The following is a 26,261-nucleotide window of genomic DNA, read 5'->3' as shown; positions in this document are numbered from 1 at the left end:
CGACACTGGAGTGGAGAGCTTCCATCAACAGGTGTACAACCATTGACTGAACTCTCACCAGTTGATAATACTGTGCCTTCTCTAGAGGCAGTCATGAAGGCAGTGGATAAGTTGAAAAGTGGTTGAGCATCTCGTATTTGTGGCATCTCAACGGAACAGATCAAAGCTGGGTGTGAAGCCATGATCAGGGCATTACATGCAATCATAGAAGCCATTTGGCAAATTAGTAACATTCCTCCTGACTGTACAAAGAGTTTGGTCATTCCTGTGTAGAAAGGAAAGAAGGGCGGCATGACTGTAGTAACTACTGTGGTATTACAGTGCTTAGTGTGCCAGGCAGGGTTCTTACTTACATTTTCCTGTTGCGTATCCAGGACCATTTACCGAAGTTTCATAGGCCTGAGCAATCCAGGTTCACGCCCAGTAAGGCTATGGTTTACCTCAACTTAGCTTTTCAGGTTCTCAAGGAACACTGCCTTAATTATCAACAAGGTCTACTAGCATCCTGTGTGGATCTCAAGTAGGCATTTGATCAGTATATCAGGAGGAACCATGAAAACTCATACAACTCCGTGGGATCCCCACAGGGATAATCCAGCTGATTGCCTGCCTTCATTCAAATTCTGAGAGTGCTCTCAAGTGTGGAAAAGGAAGATCTGACTTCATTCCAGTAAGTACTGGACGAAGACAGGGATGTATTTACCTAGTTGTAGTATACAGGATTTGAGCTAAGTTCATGTTGTCCTGTTTCCATATCATAATTTATCGAGTCTACTTTTAAACATTTGTATGTTCTTTGTGGTAGGTGGTGGCGACCATCATCCACTCACTTGATGTAGTGCTGCCTATTTCTTCCTTAGCCTTTATCATTCTTTTTCTGTGTCTGCCCTCCTCTCTTCCTATTTCTCCCATCTTTCCTGTCACTTCTTATTGCTTTTCTTTCCATTACAGGTGGCTTTACATTGAGTGACAAGCCAAATGGTTTCCTGTAAGCCAAGAAACCATTTTCAACGCTGGGTGGTAACCATATAACCAAACCATACGTCCTCCCTACGTGTCAACAAGTGGGTTGGTGAAGGGTTAGTGCCCCTCCCTATAAAACAAATAACTCAGAGTCAAATGGCCACCCCTTACGGGATTATGGCGTCTGGCAATAGATAGATAGATAGATGTTCTTTGTTTGCACCATGTCCTGTCAGACTCTTTTAACTGTCTATATTTCAATTCAGGAATCCAAATTTTTTAACGTCATTTAAGCATCTGCTCTTCAGTTTGTATTCATGTCCTCTTGTCCTTCCATCATCATCCACAAACACATCTTCTCTGTCAACCTGGTCCTGTTTCCCAACTCCTTTAAACATTGCAGTCAAATTTCCTCCCTCTCTTCTCTCACAGAGCACAGGTAAATTCATTTTCTTCAGTTGTTCTTCATAAGACAATTCTCTCAAACTTGGTAGCATCCTAGTTTTCACCCTCTGCACCTTTTCCAATTTTCTTATATGGTTCTTTAAATGTCGTGACCATATCACTGCTGCATATTCTAATTTCGGTCTCATCGTGGACATGACCATCTCTCTCAACACTTCCTCATGGACCTGAAGTGGTGGCGTCTTTGCCATGAGTCTACCCCCAGAGGCTGTCGAAGCATAGGAGGAGGACAGCATGGGGGCCAGACCACCACAAACCCCCTCGGCCCTTCACGGGGTCCAAGAACCTGGGAGTGGCTTCGGTCGCCCAGGCAAGTATCATATCTCTCGACACAACACATACAACAACACTTTTTTTTCTGTACCAAGAAATGACTTCCTGGCAGTCATTTCTCGAAGACTTCTTCTAGCTAGTGACAGTGAGAGCAATGCAGGACCAGTCAACAAATACATATGTCCACCATGCTCAAAACCTGTCACTGAGCCAACAGACATAGGTTCAGTTCAGTGCAGCTCCTGCAAGAACCAGACTCATTACACCTGCACAACATTGCATCCAGAAAATATTACATAGACACATGGACCTGCTCCTTATGCTCCTTCCCCCTCCCACTAATTCCCCCAACAACCCCTCTTCTACTTCCTCCACACCTCCTCACCCTAACCCACCGATCCTTCCCACACCATCCAGTCCCCCAACCCCTACCATTCCACCCCAATCTAATTTACCCCAACGCTTATCTCCATCACAGCCTTCTTCTACCCCTTCCCCTCCATGCACACCCCCACCTCCCCCTCGTCTGCAGCACCCAACACACATCGTACACACAACATAAACATTCTTCAGATAAACATAGATGGCATAAACACCAAAAAACAAGAATGCACACAATTCATCAAACAACAGAACATACACATTGCCATCTTACAAGAAACTAAACTGTGCAGAACACAAAAAACACGTACATTGCATAATTTCACCACCATTAGGCAAGACCAGACCAACGGCAGTGGCAGTGGACTCATCACCCTGGTACATCAATCCATCAACTTTTCAGATGCTAGTGCACACACAAAGTCACTTCTCCCCCCACATGACACTTCAACAGAAATACAATAAGTTAAAATATGCATTGGTAACAAATCACGTATAACACCAATGCTTACATTCCCCCCCCCCCAGTCGTCCCCCACAGTACCACACAATTACTCTCCTCAAATACACCATATCACAAACATACCCAACACCATCCTGGGTGGTGATTTCAACGCTAAGGCATCAGCCTGGCCTGTCAACAACTCTGACACAGACAGAGGGCTGGCACTACAATCCCAAACAGATAATTCTTTTCATACTCAGTAATCTCCATCAACATACCCATATCCCACACCAAGCCCTCTTCCTCCCATCATCCCCAGACATAACCTTTTGCTCCCCAAACCTCACCCCCACAACATCCCGGAGAGTGGTCAAAACCCTTGGCTTTGACCACCTCCCAGTCATAATCACTACCAAAACCAGAATCACCCCAGCTAGCCACAGACACACATATGCTAATTATAAGAGATCCATCTGGGAGCCCTTCACAACTGAAACAGAACAACACTTTAAAACATTAAACACTACATCCATCATAAACATCAACACCACTGTGCACACTTTCAATACAATTATTCAAAATGCAGACAAAAGACACATTCCTAGAGGCAACAGAAAGAGACACAATCCCAACTTCACACCAGAAATTCAAGGCCTTATCAGTCAATGTGACACATACGACCCTCCCCAACACTCCATACACAAGACACCATACAACAAATACAAGAACTCTGTTGGAATGCGAAACAACCGCACTCACTGGCCTCACACCTCCTACTGAGCAGCCTCCGCCTGCATACCGCAAGACTCTTCCGATGACGTCACCACTTGCAACATAACAAGTGTGTGCGCACACACACACACTAACAGCAATATGCACTAACACTCTTGTCCTCTCTTCTTAATTTGATGAGAGTTTCCGAAGACGAAGCTGAATGGATTATTGGCATCCTAATCACACTGTGTATCCAATACATAAACTTTTGTTTGAGTACCATTAAGACCCAGTCTGTAACCACATACAAATATGTGGTGTCCCTTGAAGTACTATAATCCTTCTAGGCCCGGCTGACTGCTGCACGCAGCTGCTCGGTCGAGGCACCTTTCTTGGTGAGACAGTCAGCCAGTTGTGATGTATCCACCCAAGACACTTCATCAATCTCCCCTCGCTGCAACATGTCTTGTAATACAGCAATATCAACGTGCAATCTCCTCTCTTCATCGCTCCTGCAGGAGTAAAGGGTGTCCACCGAACTCTTGTTTTGGACGAAACACTTGATCTTGAAATTTCCACATCCAGAGACATCATGCAGTATGTTGGCTAGATATTCAGTAGTCTCAGCACTTTCAAGCAGCGCCAATGCTTCAGCAGATAAAGTAGATTTGACAACCTGCTTGATCTTTCTAGTCTGCCAAAATATGGGACATCTCGCCTCACTAGCATCTCGTAGGAAGATCACAAAACCTCCCTGAGACCCACTGCCTACAAGGTTGGCAAAAGAGGCATCTGAAAAGCACTCTATATAACATTCATCAAGCGGCCCCATTCTTGGAATGTATAGCTTCATGTTGTCAGTCTTCACCCATACGATCACTTTGTTGAGCCTAAGCAAATCCTCCACGGTAGCTCAGTTGCTAGTCGTACTCAACTCACACACATCAAACGCAATATCTGGTTGAGTGTGTGTGGCAATCCAATTGAGTTGTCCAATTAACGCTCGGTACTCTGTTTTCTCAGACTTGGACAGCTCTCCTGATTTCACTGCTGCAGGATGTCAGCTCAGCGTGACTGGTTTCAAAGACAAGGCATACTGGAACCGGTCAAGCGTCATGCTGCCATCGATGTTGGAGATGACATTTAGACCAACATATTTGAATGCTTTTGATTCCGAAGTGCCGATGAGGAATATTTGGCTCAAACGGTTGATCACCTGCTGCTTGAACTCATGTGTACCAGCCCAAAGGAAATCATCAACATAATTGCATACAGTGCCTTTGACTTTGCCACTATTGCTCCAAGAGAACAGCGCTGAATCCAGTGATGACACTTTTAGCCCTGAGACTCAACAATTGATCTTTTACGCACAGATACCAATGCCTAGCAACATCACAAAGACCTTAAACCGTTTTCTTTAGTCTCCACATCTTACCGTTTGCATAGTCAGGTGGAGGACATAAATAAACAGCTCACTTAATGTCGTTATCTTGCAGATAGGCAGCTTTCACGTCAATAGCGTGGCAATCCCATTGGTTGGTGGAGGCAAAAGCAAGTGCCAAATGCCCAGCCCCTTTTGAGCATGCAGGAGAGTCTTTCTGGAGATCCACTGTGTCTTCCTCAAATCCTCTGGCGACTAAATGGGCTTTAACACTCGGCCTTCTGTTTCTCATTTTTTCTGTCACAACCCATCAAACCATCATGGCATCTTGCCCATCATCATCTACTTCCTCATACACATCATTATTGTGCCAGTTTGTAATTTCGTTTTCCTTGGCTTGTAATATGTCCTCAATGTTAAAAAGAACAAGCATTTCTGCGTCATCATCAATTACTTCCCATGTGCTAAAATCATTTTGCAGATCCACCCAATCAATATAGCCGTCAGAGTTCCTCTTGGAATTGTAGCAGTTTTTGTACTTCCAGTGGCATTACGCGCCCGACTCACATCCTTCCAGTCACCAACTCTCCATTCTCTGAATGTATTCCCTTTATACATTGACCAACAGAAACCTTGGGAGGTTCAGTAACCGGAAGAGAAACTGTGGGAGGTTGATCCTCCAGAATTGCATCATTTTCCGACTCATCATCTGGTGGATAGTCATTCAACACTTGCGAAGAATCGTCGTTAGGCTTCTCCTGGACTACATTGTTCTTCTCATCACTAGTGACACCATCCCCAACTGTAGTATTTTGTTCTGGAGCACATGCTAGACTACTCACGTGCACTCGCACGGAGACACTGCCGTGTCTCACCAGAATTTGTATTCCATCTCTGGCTATTACAATTTCAGGACCATGCCATTCATGGGTGTCATTTCTTTTGTAAAAGACTTCACCTCCATTTTGGATGTCGTTTAAGTCACTGGAACGTATGTTGTGCCGCAGAGCCCTAGCCAAACGTTCCCCGTATTCAGTCTTTATAAACTCTTGTCTTGCTAAATGAAGAGGGCTAATATTGTCCGTCACAATTTTTGATGGCAATATGGATTCCAAGGCTGGAGGATCATTTGCATACACATTAGGCAGGCCAGGGTTTGACCAAAAACAAGTTGATTAGGAGAAAAACCTGCATAGTTGGTGAGAGCATTTCTTGCTGATACTCCCCACCCCAAGACCACATCCAAGTCACACTGGCTATCAGCCATTATTTTCCTGACAATGTCACCAATGACAACATTTTGACGCTCTCATACTCCGTTGCTCCATGGACTCTCTGCAGGCGTTGTCGTGATCTTGATATTAAAGGCCTCTCCTAACGCTCGCATTTCAGCATTGCTGAGTTCACAATCATTATCTGTAAGAATTTTTCCAGGTGTATGAAACAGAACAATCCAGCTCCGAAATACTCCTTTGATAATGGTGGTCGCACATTTGTCCGTGATTACTATTGCGGTGCAATACTTGGTCGCCAAATCAACAAGGACTAAGAAATAATGCCTTCCCCAAGCTTTCAAATCCATAGCTATGGCTTCGTTAAACTTAGATGCCATGGGCAAAATGACTACAGGTTGGGGCTTGGCTCTCTTGTATCTACAACAGACTGTACATGCATCAGGTACAGCCTTGATAGCCTGCTCCAGTTCTGAACTTTTAATTCCAGCATCTGTAATAAGTTTTATTAGTTTAGCTGACGTTGGGTGTCCAAACTGCCTGTGAAACTTCAAAGCTGTTTTGTCTACATCTCCCCCAAAGATGCCAGCGTGATAGTTCCACAAAACTCTCGGCCTAGTCACAGAGAAATTGGTAGCAGGTAATGGCCTGAAGATGAGGACTAGAATTAATGGTAGTTCCACAAATTCTAACCTGGCCACTTTCAAAATTAATCAGCATTGTTACCTTTTTCATGGAGCGTTTGCTCAGCAGCAAGGGAATATTGCAGCTCACCACATCAGTCACAATGGTTGCACGTATATTTCCAATGTAGCATGGCAGAGTAACACATTTGAGGGAAGAAACTGTGACACCATCAGCAAAAGTAAACGTTGAGGATGACCTTTTTTCTATTATAGCCTCACGTTCTTAATCACTGAGCTCACTTAGATAGCATTTGATCCATTCAACTCCACACACAGTTGTAGAACACCCTATGTCTAGAACAGCACATCCCTTAGATTTTTCTACTTGCGTCTGTAATTTACCTTTACTAGTAGCATCCTCCGCATAGCCCATAAATAATGTCAGGTGCACTGTTTCAGAATTTTCTTCCCGACTGCCTTTATTTTTGTATGCATCTGCACAGTCATGTGCCCAATGAAATCGAGAATCGCATACTAAACATCTCGATACCTTTCCATCAGGCCTGAGCGGTTTCTGCTTCTTGTCGGTGGATGAGCGTTGGGAAATTCTAGCAGACACAGTTGAATGGTCATCATTACAATCATGATCACGTACTGCACCACCCCGAAACAGTGTCCTTCCTCGTCGAGTACCTGTAACGTAAAACGTTTCCTCTTTCCCGACTTTGTCACTCCAAAAAACTGATTCACTTTTCACCTCTCTGGCAGACACCGACGCATCGTTCTGCCCACAAATTTCCCCAGCGAAAATACGATTCAGGACAGATTTCATATTTTCATAAGTTACCTCAGTTATCACGGACATCACTAGTTGTTGCTCAGTGTCTGAAAGTTTGCATGAAGCCAGAAGCATAAAAGCCATCACGGAATTCGGCAGTAGCATGTCCTGCTTCGTAAATTTGAAATAAACATGCTCAAATTCTGCCACAGACTTATGAATGTTCGTATCACTGACTCTTCTGAAGTTGTACAACTCATGAAAAGCTGCAAACTGCCGACGTCCTTTGTCCGCAAGAAATAAGCCGTCTAGTTTGTTCAACAAGGTCTGAACACAATTATCTCGTTTCATATCAGTGGCATCAATTTCTGAAAATGCCACCCTTGCACTTCCTGACAGTGAAAGGTGAATGGCTGGAGCTTGCTTCTTTCTCGGTGAGTCCGTCAGTTCGCACCAAATGTCGATGTCCTTCTTCCAGATCTCACAGGCAGAATCATTTTCAAGTTTTGGAGGCCACTTAGTTGAGCATGCCGCCATTATGCTCAAATCATGCTCTGCTACCAGTGTTGGAATGTGAAACAACTGCACTCATCGGCCTCACACCTCCTACTGAGCGGACTCCGCCCTGCATACCACAAGACTCTTCCGATGACATCACCACTTGCAACGTAACAAGTGTGTGCGCACACACACATACTAACAGCAGTATGCACTAACAAACTCAACACTCAAATAAACAATAAAATATCAGAACAGCAAACACTGTATTGGAATAATTATCTCTAAACACATGATCACAAAACAAAGACCAGCAAACTCTACAGAACACCAAACAGCATCACACTCTCCAACAGCAACACTACATAATCACATGTTGCCATCACAACAACAGACACCAAACCCTGAAACAAACAACAAGCAAACACTCTCATCAATCACTTTTCACATGTCAGCCATCTAAATCCCCACCACGACAATCAACGTGTCATCCGACACAAGAGACAGTTCCCCACAGACCCAGACTTCACACCTTTCACTTACAACCAGACGAAGCACATCATTAGCAGCCTTAAGCATTCATCTGCCTGTGGACCAGACAGCATAAGAAACATACACCTTAAATACCTTGGACCGCAAGGCATACAAGCACTCTCCAACATATCAGACTACAGCTACTCACACAACAAAATACCCAACATCTGGAAGCATGGCACTATCATCACTATCCCCAAACCCAACAAAGACCCTGCATTACCTTCCTCACACACCCTCATCACACTCCTCTGCACCCCCTCCCAAATCACTGAATGACTGGTATCAACTAGTTACACCTCATATCCCCCTAGTCCCATCACAACATGGTTTTAGGCTGCTACACTCTACAAACACTCTTCTTACAGACCTTACACAGAGAACGTTTGATGGCATCAATTCAGCTAGGCCATCACACAGAACACTCCTAGTCACACTAGACGTTAGCAAAGCTTTTGATGCCATCCCCCACCACAGCCTCACAAACAAAATATTCAACACAAACATGCAGAATAACACAAAAAGATGGCTGGCAAACTATTTAGCTGGCAGATGTCCACATGTAACATTTGCCGGTCAGTCATCGAACATAAGAAACTTCATAAACTGCGTCCCCCAAGGATCTGTTTTGTCCCCTACTCTCTTTAACATATACCTGCATGACATACACACACCCCACACACCACAGATAAACATAGCTTCCTATGCAGATGACATAACACTTACATGTATGCACCAAAATGCAAACGCCGCCACACACATCCTCCAGGCTTATTTCAACACACTACACGAATGGTTCACCACAAACAGGTTCAGAATAGCTCCAGCCAGATCTACAATGACCCTTCTCACAAACTGGACAGCAGAACACGGTCACATTCCTCATCTCACCATCAACAACACTCCCCTACCACACACACACGCACACAAAATCTTTGGTGTAACATACAATACTGTACATCAATGTCATTTAAACAATACATCACAAACAATAAAGATAAATTAACACCAAGACTCAAAGCCTTAAGGTCACTTGCCCATACAACATCTGGACACAACAAAGAAACCACCACCACAGTATACAAACAACACATACATTCAGTGATGAATTATGCAAGCCCTGCTTAGGCATCTAACCTCACAAAAACACACTACAGCAGTCTACAGACCATACAGAACAAGGCCCTAAAAATAATCACAGGCTGCACAGATACTACACCCACAGACCAGCTACATCAAAAAACCAAAGTTCTCAAAGTCAAAGGTCATATAGACATGAGAGGCACAAATTTTCACCGCAGCCTCCACAAACCCAAACCATCCACTACACTACATGGCAGCACATCCACACACACACACCAAGGAACATCAAAACAACATCCAGCACACAATACTGTCATCTCTTCCCCCTCGCTTGCTTCAAACCAGCTTCCAGAAACATATCCATACTCAAATCACTCGCCGCTCCATTCAGTCACTGAAAGACAACACACTGCTGCATGCACAGCCTCCAGATATCCACCCTTCTGACTCCTATCTCTCTTGTGAGGACAAGATCCACCTGGCCAAGCTGAGATGTGGGCATCGTCCAGCCTTCTTGAGCTATCAGAAGAGGCTGGATGATTCCCTCGCTGACGCCTGTTCACGATGCAGCACAGCACCCCATATTATTAAGCATATTATGGAAGACTGCATTGCACACAGTCACCTGCACCAACAGCACAACATACACTCCTTGAAAGCTCTGTGGGCAAGCCCGGTTTCAGCCATGGCCTTCCTTAGGGACTCGGGGTGTTCGGCCACACTGCCTAAGGAACAACCACTACTACTACCACACTTCCTCATCCAGATGGCTGAAAGCCATGCCTATATTGGCCATGATTCTATATGCTCTTCCAGTGATCTTATTCATAGGCTTCTTTGGTGGTAGTTTATCCTATATGGTCACTGCTTGATCTTTCTCATCCCTTGCTTTGGTGATTCTCTCTCTTCCTATGTTATACTTATGATTAGGTCCTTTGCATCTTATTCCCATATCTAGACCAGAGCATATCTCTCTCTCTCTCTCTCTCCCTCTTTCTCTCTCTCTCTCTCTCTCTAGTAGATGGTGGTGACCATCATCCTCTCACTTGATGTAGTGCTGCCTACTTCTTCCTTAGCCTGTATCATTTTTTTTTTTTTTTTTTCTGTGCCTGCCTTCCTCTTCCTATTTCTCCCATTTTCCTGTCACTTCTTATTGCTTTTCTTTCCTGTACAGGTGGCTTTACATTGAGTGACAAGCTAAATGGTTTGCTGTAAGCCAAGAAACCATTTACAATGCTGGGTGGTAACCATATAACCAAATTCTAAGTGTCAACAAGTGGGTTGGTGGAGGGTTAGTGCCCCTCCCTGTAAAACAAAAAATTCAGAGTAAGTGGCCACCCTTTACGGGATTATGGTGTCTGGCAATAGATAGATAGATAGATTTATGCTGTATAGAGAGATATCTATCTATCTATCTATCTATCTATCTATATATATATATATATATATATATATATATATATATATATATATATATAATTTATATATATATATATATATATATATAATGTTATATTTATACAGCTACCGCAAATTGACTTAGGACCTCCCCCCACAAGGTATTAAAAAACACAGAAATCATAGTATATCACAATGTTTGTTCATGAAATGCCATTCATTATTATGAAGTCATGTTTCCCTTGTTTTCCAGGCCCATTTGGATGCATTTTGGCATGCAATCACTTATGTCTCTAAAGTAATCTAAGGACATTTCTTTGCACCAAACATTTGTCAGTTTAGTCTTGAGGTTGTCCAGATTGGGTATCTTCTTGACTGCTATGATTTTCTTCATCTTTGCCCAGCAGTTTTCTATCAGATTTAGATCTGGACTGTTGCCAGGCCAGTCGAGGACCTCAATCCGATTATTCTTAAGCCATTTTGTTACCTTTCTTGATTTATGACATGGAGCTGAATCGTGCATGAAAAAGTTGCACCCATGAATAGCAAAAAAGTTTAACAAATGATCTTTCAGAACTTGAATGTACTGGCCATCATTCATCATTAAGTTCTTAGGAAGAAAGTAGAGACCTCGCCTTCCCATTTCACTTGGGAAACACCCCCCATACCATTACTGATTGTGGGTGCTTAACAGTTGGCACCATGTAAGAAGGGTCATAGCGACTACGGGAGGCAGGGCGACGAACCTTGGCAGAACGCACCTGGAACACTTGAAATGTGCTTTCATCGGAGAACATAACTTTTCTCCACTCATCCGATGTCCAGTGTGCAAACTTCTTGGCAAACTGAATGTGCTACTTATTCATGTGGTCAGTGAGAAGCGGTTTCTTGCCTGCGGTGCGGCTTTGCAAACCCAGCTCCTTCTGCATGCAGTGTTGGATAGTTCAAATTGAAATGTCTTGTAACAGCTGGGGATGCATTCTCTTCAATTCTGCTGCTGTCAAGCAAGGATTCTTGATTACTTCCCTCTTCAGAAGCGTATCTGTACCTCTGGAAGTCATCCTCTTCTTTCCACCACTATGCTTGTGCTCTGGTACGACATCAGGTGGCAGGCCACGCGCTGCAGCAAGAATCTTCACGATGGTCGACTTTGCGCGTTCTGTACATTCACAAATTGTGTTGATAGGGACATTATCCTGCCTCCTTGCAGTGATATGGACCCTCTTATCCCTTGAGCATACTTTCCAGGCATGACAACACAGTTCCAGGAAAATAATGGGGCAAACAGTAATACATACGAGAAATGAGGGAGGTGCAAGCTAGGTGCAAGCTCGGAGCGACGGGAACATACTCTCCCACTCTCACTTCTGGGCAAGCACTGACGTGCTGAGTGTTTCCCCACCTCCCGCCAACAGCAGAGGAGTTGCCAGTTACTTCTTGCCCAAAAAATTCACTTGGTAAAGATGGAAACACTAAACAAAGACAGACAACTCTCCTGTAGCAATTCTGTGTGTAGGTCCTAAGTCAAGTTGCGGTGGGTGTATATATAGGTAGAGACGTGTATCTCATTTCATTTTGTTTTTAAAGGCTCCAACATGCTTGCATGGGTCGGCCTTGATCACCTAGTGGCGGCTGTCCATGCTGCACGATCTATTGCAGCCACCCTGTTCAGTCCCTTAATCCTGAGGTTACACTTAATGACCTCGTCCCATGTTTTTCTCGGTCTACCCCTCATAACCCCACCCCCAATATTAACACTTCTCACCTTCCTCACCCAGTTATCATCCCCCATCCTCTCCACATGCCCAAACCATCTCAATCTACCTCTCCTCATCACAACACCAATACACTCCGGTCCCATCCTTCCTCTCAACTCTTCCATCGTGAACCCAGCCCCCCCAGACCTTGGACGCAGGGATGCACTACACATCCACCTAATCATTGTCATTTCTGTACGTCTGAGTTGGCGAACATCCTCCTCCTTTACTGCCTAGGTGTCACTACCATGCAGCATTACACTCATAACACATGCTGCATACAAAGACCCCTTAGCACGTAGGGAGAGTCCTTTCAATGTCAGGAGAGAAAACAGCTCCCTGAACTTTTTCCAACCACTTCTCACCCTAGCCACAGAGCTAGCTCCAGCCCCACCTCCAGCACACAACATGTCTCCCAAATAACAAAACTCTTCCACACATTCAAGAGATTCATCAGCAAGTTCAATCCTTTCATGCCTGACAGTCTCCATCTGCTCTTCCTGACATTCCGTACGCATAAAATCAGCATTATCTCACACTCTGCCTCTAATACCACTACATCTTTTGTGCACCCGTTTATCACAAACACTGCACAAGATGGAATTACTTCCCACGCCCTTGTGGCAAACTGCACATGGCCACTCTCCCTCGTCTTTGACAGTACCGCCACCAACCCTAGATATCATCACTTTTGTTTTATCTGCATTTACCCTCAAGCCCTTGTGCCCCATACCATCTCTCCACTTCCTAAATCTTTCATCCACCTCCCTTTCGTTCTTTGCAATCAACACCAAATCATCAGCATGCAACATCTCCCACAGGAATCCGTTTCTGAAGTCAAGTGAGAAGGCTTCAAGTCAATCAATCAATCAATCATTTCCTGTGGCACCCTCGGGGATGCATAGGGCCTCGATGAACTCACACCACCACATCCTATCTTGTGCTAACTCCTCAAGATCTCCCCAACACTCATCTCCAGCTTCCCGTCTCATTGTCCTCACCCACGTCTCTTTTGGCCTTCCTCTACCTCTCCTACCAGGTGCCACCCACCCTGGTGTACCTCGTACTATTCCCTGTCTCCTATACACATGTCCTAGCCACTTCCATCGTGAGAATCTAACATATTCATCGATCGGCTGCACTCCCGTTATTTCTCTAATTCTACTATTTGGTATCCTTTCCCACCACTTAACTCCTAATATTCTTCTAAGTGCTTTATTTTCAAACACCAAGAATTTATTTTCCATAGTCACTGTGCTGTACCAAGACTCATGTCCATAAATTAAGATACTCCTAACCATTACCTTATAAAGTTTGATTTTTGTATGCACAGAGAAATTGTTATTATTCCAAATATTTTTAAGCATTCCCATTGCCTGATTAGCCTTCTTTAACCTTTCCTCGAATTCAAAGTTCAAAGAACCATCCTTGGCTAAATAAGTACCTAAATATTTAAACCTATCAACTTGCTTTACAACCATACCTCCAATTACACATTCCTGCGCATTTTCCATATTCATATTGATTATTTCAGTTTTTCCACAATTAATAACCAAACCCACCTTGCGACCTTCACTCACCAAACAGTCCAACACTCTCTGCATCTCTTCTGGCCCATCACAAATCAAGTACCATAATAAATAACATGGGACTCAAAACTGACCCCTGATGCACACCAACGTCACGGAGAACTCACCACTCAAATCTCCATTCACTCTTACCTGGGTGCAAGCACCCACATACATAGCCATAACCACCCTAACCAGCCACTCCTCCAAGCCAAGCTTTCTCATTGCCCACTTCACCACGTCTCTAGGGACTCTGTCAGAGGCCTTTTCAAAATCAACAAAAACAAAATGCAGATCCCTTTTCTTACCAATATATATTTCCTGAAGCTGTCAAACAATGAGACTGGCATCAGTGGTCCCCCTACCTGGCATAAACCCAAACTGCATCTCATCATTTTTCACTCTTTCTCTAATCATACCTTCTAAAACACTCCATTACCTTCATTATCTGAATAATACCTCTATAATTTCCTCTTTCCAGAGCATCACCCTTTCCTTTATACACATTTACAAATACACTCTTCAGCCAATCCTCTGGGACAACACACTCATAAATAATCATATTTATCAGGTCAGTGGCTAACCTCACCCCTATATCTCCTTAGGCCTTCATCCTTTCAGCAGTCAACCCAGACGCATCTGCTGCCTTCCCCATCTGCATCCTGCCTATTGTTTCACTCACAGTAGCAGCATCAAAGGCCAATGACCAAACACTGGATCTGCTGGCTCCAAACCTTCCCTGTCCCAGTCAAACTCCTCATTCAACAACCGTCTGTAATGCTGTCTCCATGCATCTTTAATATCCTTACAATTCACCACTACCCATGCTTCATCATTCTTTACACACTGCTCACCTATAATATCCTGATTATCCCTCTTCATCTGATTTGCCACCGTAAATATCATATTTTTCCCTTCCCCATGATTTAGGTTATCAAGTAAAAGTCTCTGTGACTCAGACTTTGCCCTGTATACGTCTCTTCTAGCCCTTTGCTTGGCAGCCAAATATTCCTCCTTCCATTCTTGGAAAAACCTTCTTTTCTCCATAGCTGCAGCTTCTACACCCTCATCTCACCACTAATTTACTTTATGTCTTGGTGGGCCTCTTGTTCAACCACATATTGCATCAGTAACTCTTAAGAGATTGTTCTTGAGGCCTCTGTACTGTTCATTCACGCCTCTGTCTACGGCTCCCTGTTCAGCCACCACTCTCCTCATCTCGCTATAGAAGGCATCCCGTATTACTTGGTTTTTCAGCATCCATATTTTCCTCCTAGGTACATAAGTCCTCTTTTTCATCACTCGTTCTTTAAGCGGTGGCTGAATCAGTAGAGAGGCGGCCTGCAGTCCTAACGGACCCAGGATCGAATCCTGACTGGGACAGGGAACAGTTTAAGGATTTGAATTTCCTAAAAGCAGTCTTTCCTGATCTACCAGATGACCCGCCAACATGTCGTAAAAATACCCCCGGTAATACCAGTACACCAGTCCTGTATGAGACGGCCCTAGCATGTATTAAGTATGGACGGTGGGTGTTAGCGCCGAAATGGTGACATGTGGAGGTGTAGGAGGACTACTGGGCCTTGGGATAGGTCATTGCCCCCAAGAAATAGGCCCTGAAGCCTTTGCTCAGAGTCGGACAAAAAAAAAAAATAAAAAAAATAAAAAATAATAATTTGTGCTGCTGCACACACTCCTCACTTCCTATAACTTTAACATCCCTCACTAACCTCCTATCAGCCCTCCTGACCAGAAAATAATCTATCTGACAGCTATTTTCCCCAGACTCATACATAATTAACCAACGCTCTCTTTTCCTAAAATTTGTGTTGCACACAATCATGTCCGTTGCCTCCCCAAACTCGAGTATCCTTTCCCCTTCCACATTCCTTATACCATACGCACATCGCCTATGTACTTCTTCATAACCTTGTGCTGCTTCACCTACATGTCCATTTAAGTTCCCTCCCAAAACCACTCTCATCAGCCCGCATACCACCTACTACACGTATTAAATCATCCCAAAATCTATCTTTCTCTACTTCATCCAATCCTGCCTGTGGAACACATGCCAACATAATTGCAGTTATATTTCTGCCAAACAGAATTTTCACTACCAATATCCTATCATGTACAGTAACCTCTCAAATAACGCGAGGGTTAGGTTCCTGGAAAGGTCACGTTAGTTAAGATCGCATTTTTTAAACATAATTTTCCCATAAGAAACAATGGTAATACTGGGGGTTACGTTCCTGGACTCAGGGAAAATCTGCCCATTTGGGGAGTTATGCTACTCTAAACTTAAAATCAGCAATATTAATTTGAAGGAAAATCCACGTAAAAAACAAAAACAGTATATCTGGGGAGAAATAAACAACATTTGAGCCCTAGTTGGGCCAAAGCGTTGTTTACTTCTCCCCAAATACATAGTTTTCGTTTTTTAACATGGATTTTCTTTCAGTTCTGCTTAATTCATGGCATTGTGAAAGTTCCTCAGCGTTATTAATGCATTAGTAGTCATAAAAACCCTAGAGTAAAAGCAACATTTTCATTACAGTAAGTAGGTCACAAACAATAACAACACACCGCCTCACTTCATCTATGCATTACTCGTCGTCTGCTGCTGTCCTTCCTCACCCCGCTACCCCACCTCCCGCCGCTCCCCACCCTAAATTTGTTGTCCCTCCTCGCTCTGCTGTCCTTCCTCTTCCTCAGACTCCTGTGCTACAGGTGATGAAGATAACTCCTTTAAGTTTTCTGTCTTCTTCATAAAGAACTGCTCTATCTTGGTCTGAGTGGTTTTCTTCTTTCTGTTCTGCAGCATCAAGTTGTAACAATATAGATCTGCCATCACTTTCCTGGCCAAATTTTGTCCAAAAATGAGCCAGATTTCTTAGAATGGGGCCAAACTTCATTTTCTAATATTATAGTTCAAATAAAACCAGTTTAAGCAACAGGCAAATAAAAAATTGTATTTATGCATAAACTGCCACACACGATCTATCAGCTGTCCAAGGCACGCGCGGCTAATTTGAAACCATTACATATGTGTAAAGTCGCGTTAAATCGAGAAACCCTTGTTAGTTAAACTTATCTCCTTAAATATTTGCTCGTGTTAAAATGAAAACGCGTTTTTTAAACTCATGTTCATTGAGAGGTTACTGTACTCTCATAACAAACATATTCCACCCATTTCTCTGCAACCATCACACCAACACCCCCATATCCATCTGTCCCCCCCTTTCAAAACAACTTATAGTAACAGTCCTTACCAACAATCTTTCTGGCTGATCCACCCCTGTACCGGACTTCCTGCAAACATGCCACATCCACCCACCTCCTACTGAATGCTTCAATGACTTCCCCTGCTCTTCCCCTCAAACTTCCCACATTCCATGAACCCACCCTCATCCCCCTGGGTGATTTACTGTCCTCAGGCTTGCTTTGAAACTTATTCTTGTATTTTGTCATGGTATTAATAAAGGGGGATAGACATACCAAAGGCCCCACTCACTGCACAGTCCTAGGGCCAGGCAATGATTTGGGACCCCTAACCCACCAGCTTACCAGTGGCTGTGGTAGTTGCCTCGGAGCACCCTGCCAGGACAGCTGTAGGGACACCCTCCAAGTGCGCCTTGGCACTGCAACTGTCCCGCCATTATACACCCACTGATAGGGCAGCCTCCTGGGGCACTACTCCCAGGTTGTGGCCCCTTTCTACTGGGTGGAAGCGGCAGCCTGGGAACTGCAATGCCCTGTACCCTCTAGTACAAGCTTGAGCCCCATCTCGCCCTGGACCCATGACCTATGCCGGATCCCCCGTCACGCCTCCCCTGTATATATACTATATATATACAGTATATACAGTATATAGCCAACGGCCATACCACGTTGAGTACACCGCTTCCTGTCCGATCAGCAAAGTTAAGCAACATTGGGTCTGGTCAGTACTTGGATGGGTGACCGCCTGGGAACACCAGATGCTGTTGGCATCCCTACGTGTCAAGTGGGTTTGGTGGAGGATTAGTGCCCCTCCCTGTAAAACAATTAACTCTAAGCCCTTGGTCACCCCGTTTGGGATACATGGCGTCTGGCAATGAATGAATGAATGAATATATATATATATATATATATATACAGTAATCACTCTAATATCCGGACGCCCAATATCCGAACATCCCCACTACCCGGACATAATTGTCCCGGGATCCAGTATTCCCAAAATAGTCCGAACCCCCCCCCCCCCCCCCCAAAAAAAAAAAAAAAAAAAAAAAAAAAAAAAAACGAATTTTTCATGCCCGTAATTTGAACTTGCCGCGCGCTACGCGGGAGAGCATTGCTGTGGCGCATCATTCCTCCGACGTCCAATAGAGCGTCGCTGCATCCTCCCCACTTTCCGCCTGTTTCTCGCCGCGAGTGCACGCTCGTCGTTATGGCTGCCCACATGATTGCTTTTGTGGTGGTGCCTTACCTGCTGCAGGCACTCCTGCTGCTCTCGGGCCTCCTCTTTGTGTGTGTGATGATGGCCCCGCCACCTGAGAAAAGGAAGAGAGTGGTGTTGACTCTGGATAAGAAACGGGAGATATTGGAGAAAGTAGATGCCGGGTGGTCTTCTTCCCGCATTCTTCGCTAGTTTAACCTGGCCCGGTCTACTTTGTTTGATATTAAGAGATCCCAAGACAAACTCATGCAGTACACGGCTGACTTCTCGTCGAGAAGCAAACGCAATGTGGAGAGGAAGGTTATGTTTACCCCCAAGTTTGCAGAAATCGACCGATCCACGTTGATTTGGTGTCGACAACAACGTGCTGCTGGTGTGATGGTACGTGGAACGGAGCTGAAGGCTGCTGCTGAGAAGTTCGCCAGGCTTCACGACGCCCTAGACTTCAAGGCATCCGAGGGTTGGCTCTTTGCGTTCAAGTTACGGCATGGCCTTACCAACCGTAAAGCACATGGCGAAGCATTGGACGCTAACGAGGATGGAGTTGACGAGTTTCAGCACAAGGTGAAAGGCTTGATTGACAGGGAGGGCCTCATTCTTGGTCAAGTCTACAACGCAGACGAAACTGGCCTATTCTATCGCTCGCTGCCAACGAACACTTTAGCTGAGGAGACGGAGAAGCGTGTACCTGGCCGCAAGCTCTCCAAGGAACGGATATCTGCTTTGTGTTGTGCCAATGCTAACGGCATGCACCGGCTTAAGCCCGTTGTTGTTGGCCGCGCAAAGCAGCCTCGGTGCCTTCGTGGGGTGATGGATGTCCTTCCTGTCATCTGGTACCATTCTTTGAAGGCATGGTTTACAGCTGTGATCTTCAAAGACTGATTCCATTGCCACTTCGTCAAGGAGGTCATCCATTACCAGACGAAGACACTGGAAATCCCACGCGACCAGGTAAAGGCCCTCCTTCTCCTCGACAATGCACCTGCCCACCCGTGCGACAAGGACTTGGTTGCTGAAAATGGCCGTATTAGGTGTATGTTTCTGCCACCTAATACGACTGCTCTCATCCAACCAATGGACCAAGGAGTGATCGTGGCAACAAAGCGCCTATACCGTCGGAAGTTCCTGGATGAGGTGATGGTTGTTCTCGAGGATGAAGACGAGCGCAGGGAGGGACGGGACACACGAGGCAAGCGGACTTCGCCGCTACAACATCAAGTCTGCACTGTACAACTGGGCTAGTGCATGGAAGGAAGTCCCTGTGAAGACTCTGGAAAATGGTTGGTCTCGTCTGCTTCTCGGAACGGCTGTGGAGTACCATTTTCTAGGATTTGACGTGGATGACTTCCATGCACGGCTACGTACGCACGGCGATGATGTTGATGTGGACGATGTTCGTGAGTGGTTGGATGACGACGAGGGCGATCCTGGGTATCAGACGTTGTCTGATATCGAGATCGCATCTTCAGTTGCAGGTGTCAGTACCGAACATGAAGATTCCAACAAGGAAGGTGACTATGATGCGGACTCCTCTCAGCAGGACACTACTCCAGCCATCCCCAAGCTGAGCGCACTCCGTGAACATCTAGAGTTCGTCCTAGACTACAGGGAGATGGGGCCCTTGGGACTCGTGGAGGAAGTGCATGCTTTCAGGCACCGCATCAATCGTCAGAATCGTCGGTCATTGCGTCAATCAACCATTGACAGTTTTTTCAGGCCCGTGACCCCCGCTGTGCCCAGTCCTGGCTCCACTCCATTGCCTCCCCAAGACAGGCCCTCATGCTCCGAGCCACAGCCCAGCACATCAGCCACGGTGGAGTCACCGCTCGACGTGAGTTTGCGGCTGTCTTCAGAGTCGTCTGCAGTGGGTACGCCATCACCATGACCCAGCAATGCACCCCTAGGTCACCTGCCAGTGATACTCTCGGACTCTGACAGTGAATAAACAGCTAGAACTTCTCCACTAGACCACACGGGAGTTTAGAGTGTTGTGCAGTGAAAAAAACAGTGTGTTGTGTTAAGGATTTACAGTTGTGAGAGAAAAGACTCAATTGAAAAAAAATTTAACGTAAATAGACTTGTTTGTTTTGGCTTTGGAAAATTATAAGAATGGGAAAAGTTAACGTGCAACACTTAGTAAGTTACAATGGAGAATTAGTTAGACAAGAGTGCACACTGTGAAGAGAACGGACATCTGTGTGCAATTGACTAAGTTCAGTGCAAGACTTCAGGAACAGTGTACTGCCAGTGCTTCAGGAAATCCTTCTTACTGTCAGAGTCCGAGAGGAGGCCGTTATTCATCGAGGTGGCCATGGACTTGCTGTAAGTAGGCAGAATGTTTCATACTGTACTTTTTTCCATACTATACTTACCTCATTTCACTCTTTAACGTCCTTTATTGGTGTGAATATTGTGTTAGGAGCTATGCATGTGCGGTAGGAAGGTGTTTTTCTGAGTTGGGCTACGTTAGGGTCCGTAAGTACCAGTCCAGGAGCCAGTCACCAGAATGTTTATTATTGTATGAACCTACTTCTAAACCCTCATTTTATGTTTCTTTTGCATTTATTTCAGTCATTTATGTGCCTTATTGGTGTGATTTGGGTCTTAAATAGGTGCTATGCATGTTCAGAGGGAGTTGTATAGGTGTTTCTCTGAGTTAGGGTCCATAAGTACAAGTCCATAAGCTGGGGCCCAATATCCGGACAGAACCAATATCCGGACCTACCTATGGCTCTATTACGTCGGATATTGGAGTGATTACTGTATAAGTAATCCCTCCACTATCCGATGTAATAGAACCAATGGCATGTCCGGAAAGTGGTCCTGTCCGAATAGTGGGCCCCAGCCTCCTGGACTTGTACTTATGGGCCCTAACTCAAAAAAACACCTATCCAACTTCCTCTGGACATGCATAGCATCTATTTAAGACCCAAATCACACCAATAAGGGACATAAAAGACTGAAATAAATGGAAAAGAACCACAAAATTAGGTTTTCGAGGTGAGTTTATACAATATTAATCATCCTGGGTACTTACAACAAGTCCCTGGCTCCTGGACTGGTACTTATGGACCCTAACCCAGCCTAATTTTTAAAGCCACCTAAATAACTCCCTACCAGACATGCATAGCACATATTTAAACCTATTTAAGACCCTATTCACACCAATAATGGACATAAAGCTTGAAATAAATGAAAAGGAACCAAAGAATGAGGAATTATAAGTGACTGTACCTCATCCAGGGTAGTTACAGCACGTTTGTGGCCACCTTTTGTAAGGATTTGGCAGTGGTGAAAATGCTCTTGAAGCACGTACAGTATTCCAGTGTTGTGCTGCACTTACAGTAATTCTTTTCACTGTGAGTTATAACTGTTTAACACTGCACATTGTTAGTTGCACCAGGCCATTTCCAGCCGCCATTTGCACTCCACAGTTAATCCTTTGCACTCTAAATTCTAATTTCTTAACACTGCACAACATTGTAAATTCCCATGTGGTCTAGTGGCGAGGTATTGCAGTTTATTCACTGTTTATTCACAAAAAAATGAGCATGTGTGGCTCCCATTTTGATATGCTACCACTCGCGATCGAAGTTAGGCAATAACTACTGTTTGGGTGTTGGTGATGGGGAAACAGAGTTGCCAGATCGCAATGGCCACATTACCAAACTCCTCAATTTTCATTACCAAATTCGTAATGCTAGCATTTATTCTTCACTAATTATGGGTCTGGTTAGTACTAGGATGGGTGACCGCCTGGGAACACCAGATGCTGTTGGCATCCCTACGTGTCAAGTGGGGTTGGCGGAGGATTAGTGCCCCTCCCTGTAAAACAATTAACTCTAAGCCCTTGGCCACCCCGTTTGGGATACATGGTGTCTGGCAATGAATGAATGATTGAATGAATAATTATATATGCACGTGGAAATACATGTAATCCATCCATCCATCCATTGCCAGACGCCATGTATCCCAGACGGGGTGGCCAATGGCTTAGAGTCAATTGTTTTACAGGGAGGGGCACTAATCCTCCACCAACCCCACTTGACACGTAGGGATGCCAACAGCATCTGGTGTTCCCAGGCGGTCACCCATCCAAGTACTAACCAGACCCAACGTTGCTTAACTTCGCTGATCGGACGGGAAGCGGTGTACTCAACGTGGTATGGCCGTTGGCACTCTTTGTATAATTAACAGCATGTTGGTTATTTTCACACTATGTACGTTAGCAGATTAATCAGAGAGAGAAAACAATCCACCATCTCCATCCTGTGTATCCTCATACATGTGAAAAATCCATTTGGTAATGCATTACTCTGATTCATTACCAAACAAATTTTTCATGACCAAATTGGCCCACATTTGGTAATGAAAAATACCAAATGGCAACCCTGACAGGGGAGGGGGGAGGGGGGACAAAGGAAGGGGTGAGTGTCTGTGGTGTAACAGCTGTTCGGCGCCGTGGGACAATTTCAAATTACGGGTGGGAAAAAAAATTCGGATTTTGGGGGGATTTTTTTCTTTTTTTGGCCATTTTTGGGTTCCGAAGGTCTAGGCCCACAATGTCCGGTAAGTGGGGATGTCCGAAAAGTGGACGTCCGGATAATACGGGGATTACTGTATATATATGTATATATATATATATATATATATATATATATTATATGTATATATATATATATAGATAGATAGATATATAGATAGATATATATATTTATATATTTATATATATATATAGATATATAGATATATATATTTATATATTTATAGATATATATATATATATATATATATATACTGTATATATATATATATATAGATAGATAGATATATATATATATATATATATATATATATATATATATATATATATATATATATAAATATGTATAAATACAGTACATCCCAATAGTACACGCCTACTTGGCTGGCAGAGGACGTCGCGTACTAGGAATTCGTGTACTGTGAATACATAAATTTATGGGAAAAATTACGTATGGGCAGCATCCCCCTTCATGGACAACCATTGAGATGCCTTTCAGACCTAAGTATTGTACTATACAGGGAAACTATCTTTTTTTTTTTTTTTTTTTTTTTTTTTTAAATGTGCTCGACTCTGGGCATAGGGTTCATGGCCTGCTCCCAAGGCTCAGTAGTCCTCCTACATATCATACACCTCTACATGTCACCACTTCGGCGCTAACACCCACCATCCATATTTAATACATGCTAGGGCTGTCTCATATGGGACTGGTGTATTGATATTAGTGGGGGTATTTTTACGACATGTCGGCGGGTCTTCTGGTAGATCGGTAAAGTCTGCATTTTATGAAATTCAAATCCTTAAACTGTTCCCTGCCCCAGCGAGGATTTGAACCTGGGTCCGGTAGGACCGCAGGCCACCTCTCTACCGATTGAGCCACCGCTTCCCCCTAAGACATATTACCTAAGATAAAGTAAACCAAGAAGATTATGGCTTTACTAGGTAAATCAACAAGGATATGGCTTAACTAAACCAACAAGAATATGGCTGCTCACCTTTACCCAAGAGGACAACAGGCGTGATGGAGGTAAGAAGAGGATCCGAGGCAGGATGAAGCACCTCGCATGTATATCCTGCATCACCCACCACACCACCCGACACACCACCTTCGTCGCCACTTTCGTCACCAGCACTTTCGACACTCACTATAGTCTCACCAATCTAAAACCAAGGTTTGGGTGGGGTCTGGCGCTGGGTGCAGCCATGCCATACTTCCTAAACGAGCAATGAGTAGATTCTGTTATATATGTAATAGGCGTCACAGATAGGTACACACATACTAATACGATATAAACGTAAGTATTCTAGCATATCAAAGGAAGTTAAACTTGTAATGCATATGGCTCTTGTACATCAATAAAGAAACGTGGCATACATATTTTACAGTGTTGCTGAAAAAAATGTAGTTACTTTTACCGACTTTCACGGTAGTTCTAAGTTGGGTAAGTAATGTAACAATTACGTTAATAATATAATTTGAAGGAATCAGTAGAACATACGCTATTTTCTTAATAGAAATAAATAAGTTAAAACACTCATGAGCGGCAACATCGAGGCCCATACTGGGAATTGATCCATTGGAGGGAGATTTAAGCTTCTGTCACGTGCTTCCACTGTTCACTTTCTGTTAAATATATAACTTAAATTATATTTATAACTTAAATTAGTTTGTCTTTACACACACACACAGAAGTGGGTGAAGTCATGTCAGGCCAGGTGGCGAGATGTGAGCAGACGAACTCTAACGGTGTCAGGTCAGCCACTAGCCAATCAGAGTATAGGAAACAAGGCAACGCTGTACGCCGGGAAATCCCCGGCTGGACTCCACCCAAACCTTGGTTTTAGGTTGGTGAGACTTTAGCTAATGCACTCACTTCGTTCATAAACCCTTCAGAGCCTATTTCTGACACTGCAGACATCGAATCAGTCTCTTGATCCTCCTCAGGATATGGCCCTTCTGATGTTGAAGGCAGTGATTCCTTACTTTGTTCAAGCCGAAGGTAACGGGTGATGAGTGTTTGCTTCCGTCTGTTTACTTCCTGATTGTACTTGTCGGTGTATTAGCGGAAGGTTCTGTCGAGTGAAGACATCACCTCCTTCACTCGCAACTGTGAGCGTTCGAAGTCCTTGAATTCTTCCTTGAATTTATCAAGGGCACACAGTACCCTGCTGATCTCCATCATGGACAAATCTTCACTCTCCATCACTGGTGTTGCTGCCATTTCTGCTGCTATCTCCTGCTCAAGGTGGGCGAAGCGTAGGCAACCATTATCACTTCTTGGGGGGGCAATGTCACATACTCGGGGTAACTCTGGATTTGGGCCATTCTTCACTGCCCGTCTTGCTTACGAGGAGTTCAATTCATGTACTAATAAAAAATACACTAAAATTAAAAAAAAAAAAAAAAAAAAGGTCCTCGCATACAAGGGGATCGCGTACTCAGAACTCGCGTACTGTGGGGATGTACTGTGTATATATATATATATATATATATATATTCATTAAACTCCATTTATCAAGTCTGACTCCAAGTATACAACTTATCCAAATCAAGCAACTCATCCCATCTTTCACCATTGAGGATTTGTTTAATAAGTTTTGTATCATCTGCAAGTGTATTCATATAACTGTTTAACCCTAGATTAGCAAGGTGGCTCCAAAGTTGGTACCATAGGCCTATTCAACTTTAGCATGCCACCGCCTGTGGGTGTCTGTGGCCGCCCTCCCCAGAGTCCTTAGTTCAAGGTCTGCTGTGGTCGTGCATGGTGGGTAGGTTTTGCTCCCATGTAAAATTTCAGTTTTATGCTTCTTGGTCCATTTTTCGGTACCACCTTGCCACTGAGGTGAGGTTGAGGCTGTATACGCTTACTAGTTAATATAATTATGTATTTATGTGTGTTATTTTGCAGCTAAAAGAGTGTTATACAAAAGAAGGAAAACAACAGAAACATTCAATATGGTGGGGGGGGAAGTGGAGGAGGCGGAGGTGGACGTAACGGTGCCCTGGGATGAATCCGATGCTCCCACTGCTGCTACATAGTTTCCCATTATTTAGTTCATGAAAATTATATTTTTCTTTGTTTTTCAGTACTTTTAGGTTAGAACTCTTGCAAATACATTGCATTACCATGAGAAAATTTTGTAATTAAAATCTATATAATTTTCATATTTTCATTTTCAA

At 44.0% G+C, this 26,261-nt stretch overlaps 1 protein-coding gene and 2 non-coding genes across 3 annotated transcripts in view; 2 read left to right on the top strand and 1 right to left on the bottom strand.

Moving 5' to 3' along the window:
• LOC145402916 (heparan-alpha-glucosaminide N-acetyltransferase-like) overlaps positions 1-26,261 on the top strand; it is a 609,963-nt gene that overhangs the window by 114,675 nt on the left and 469,027 nt on the right. The window lies entirely within an intron of this gene.
• LOC145402972 (5S ribosomal RNA) lies at positions 17,970-18,088 on the top strand. The gene has a single exon (XR_013897907.1). It is a non-coding gene; the product is annotated as a 5S ribosomal RNA (ribosomal RNA).
• On the bottom strand, positions 22,596-22,714 carry LOC145402963 (5S ribosomal RNA). Its single transcript, XR_013897899.1, has one exon. It is a non-coding gene; the product is annotated as a 5S ribosomal RNA (ribosomal RNA).

The sequence above is a fragment of the Coenobita brevimanus genome, chromosome 59 (assembly GCF_032717465.1).
Source record: "Coenobita brevimanus isolate Jiangsu-jjx chromosome 59, ASM3271746v2, whole genome shotgun sequence".
Lineage (NCBI taxonomy): Eukaryota > Metazoa > Arthropoda > Malacostraca > Decapoda > Coenobitidae > Coenobita > Coenobita brevimanus.
This window is presented reverse-complemented; position numbering and strand designations above follow the sequence as displayed.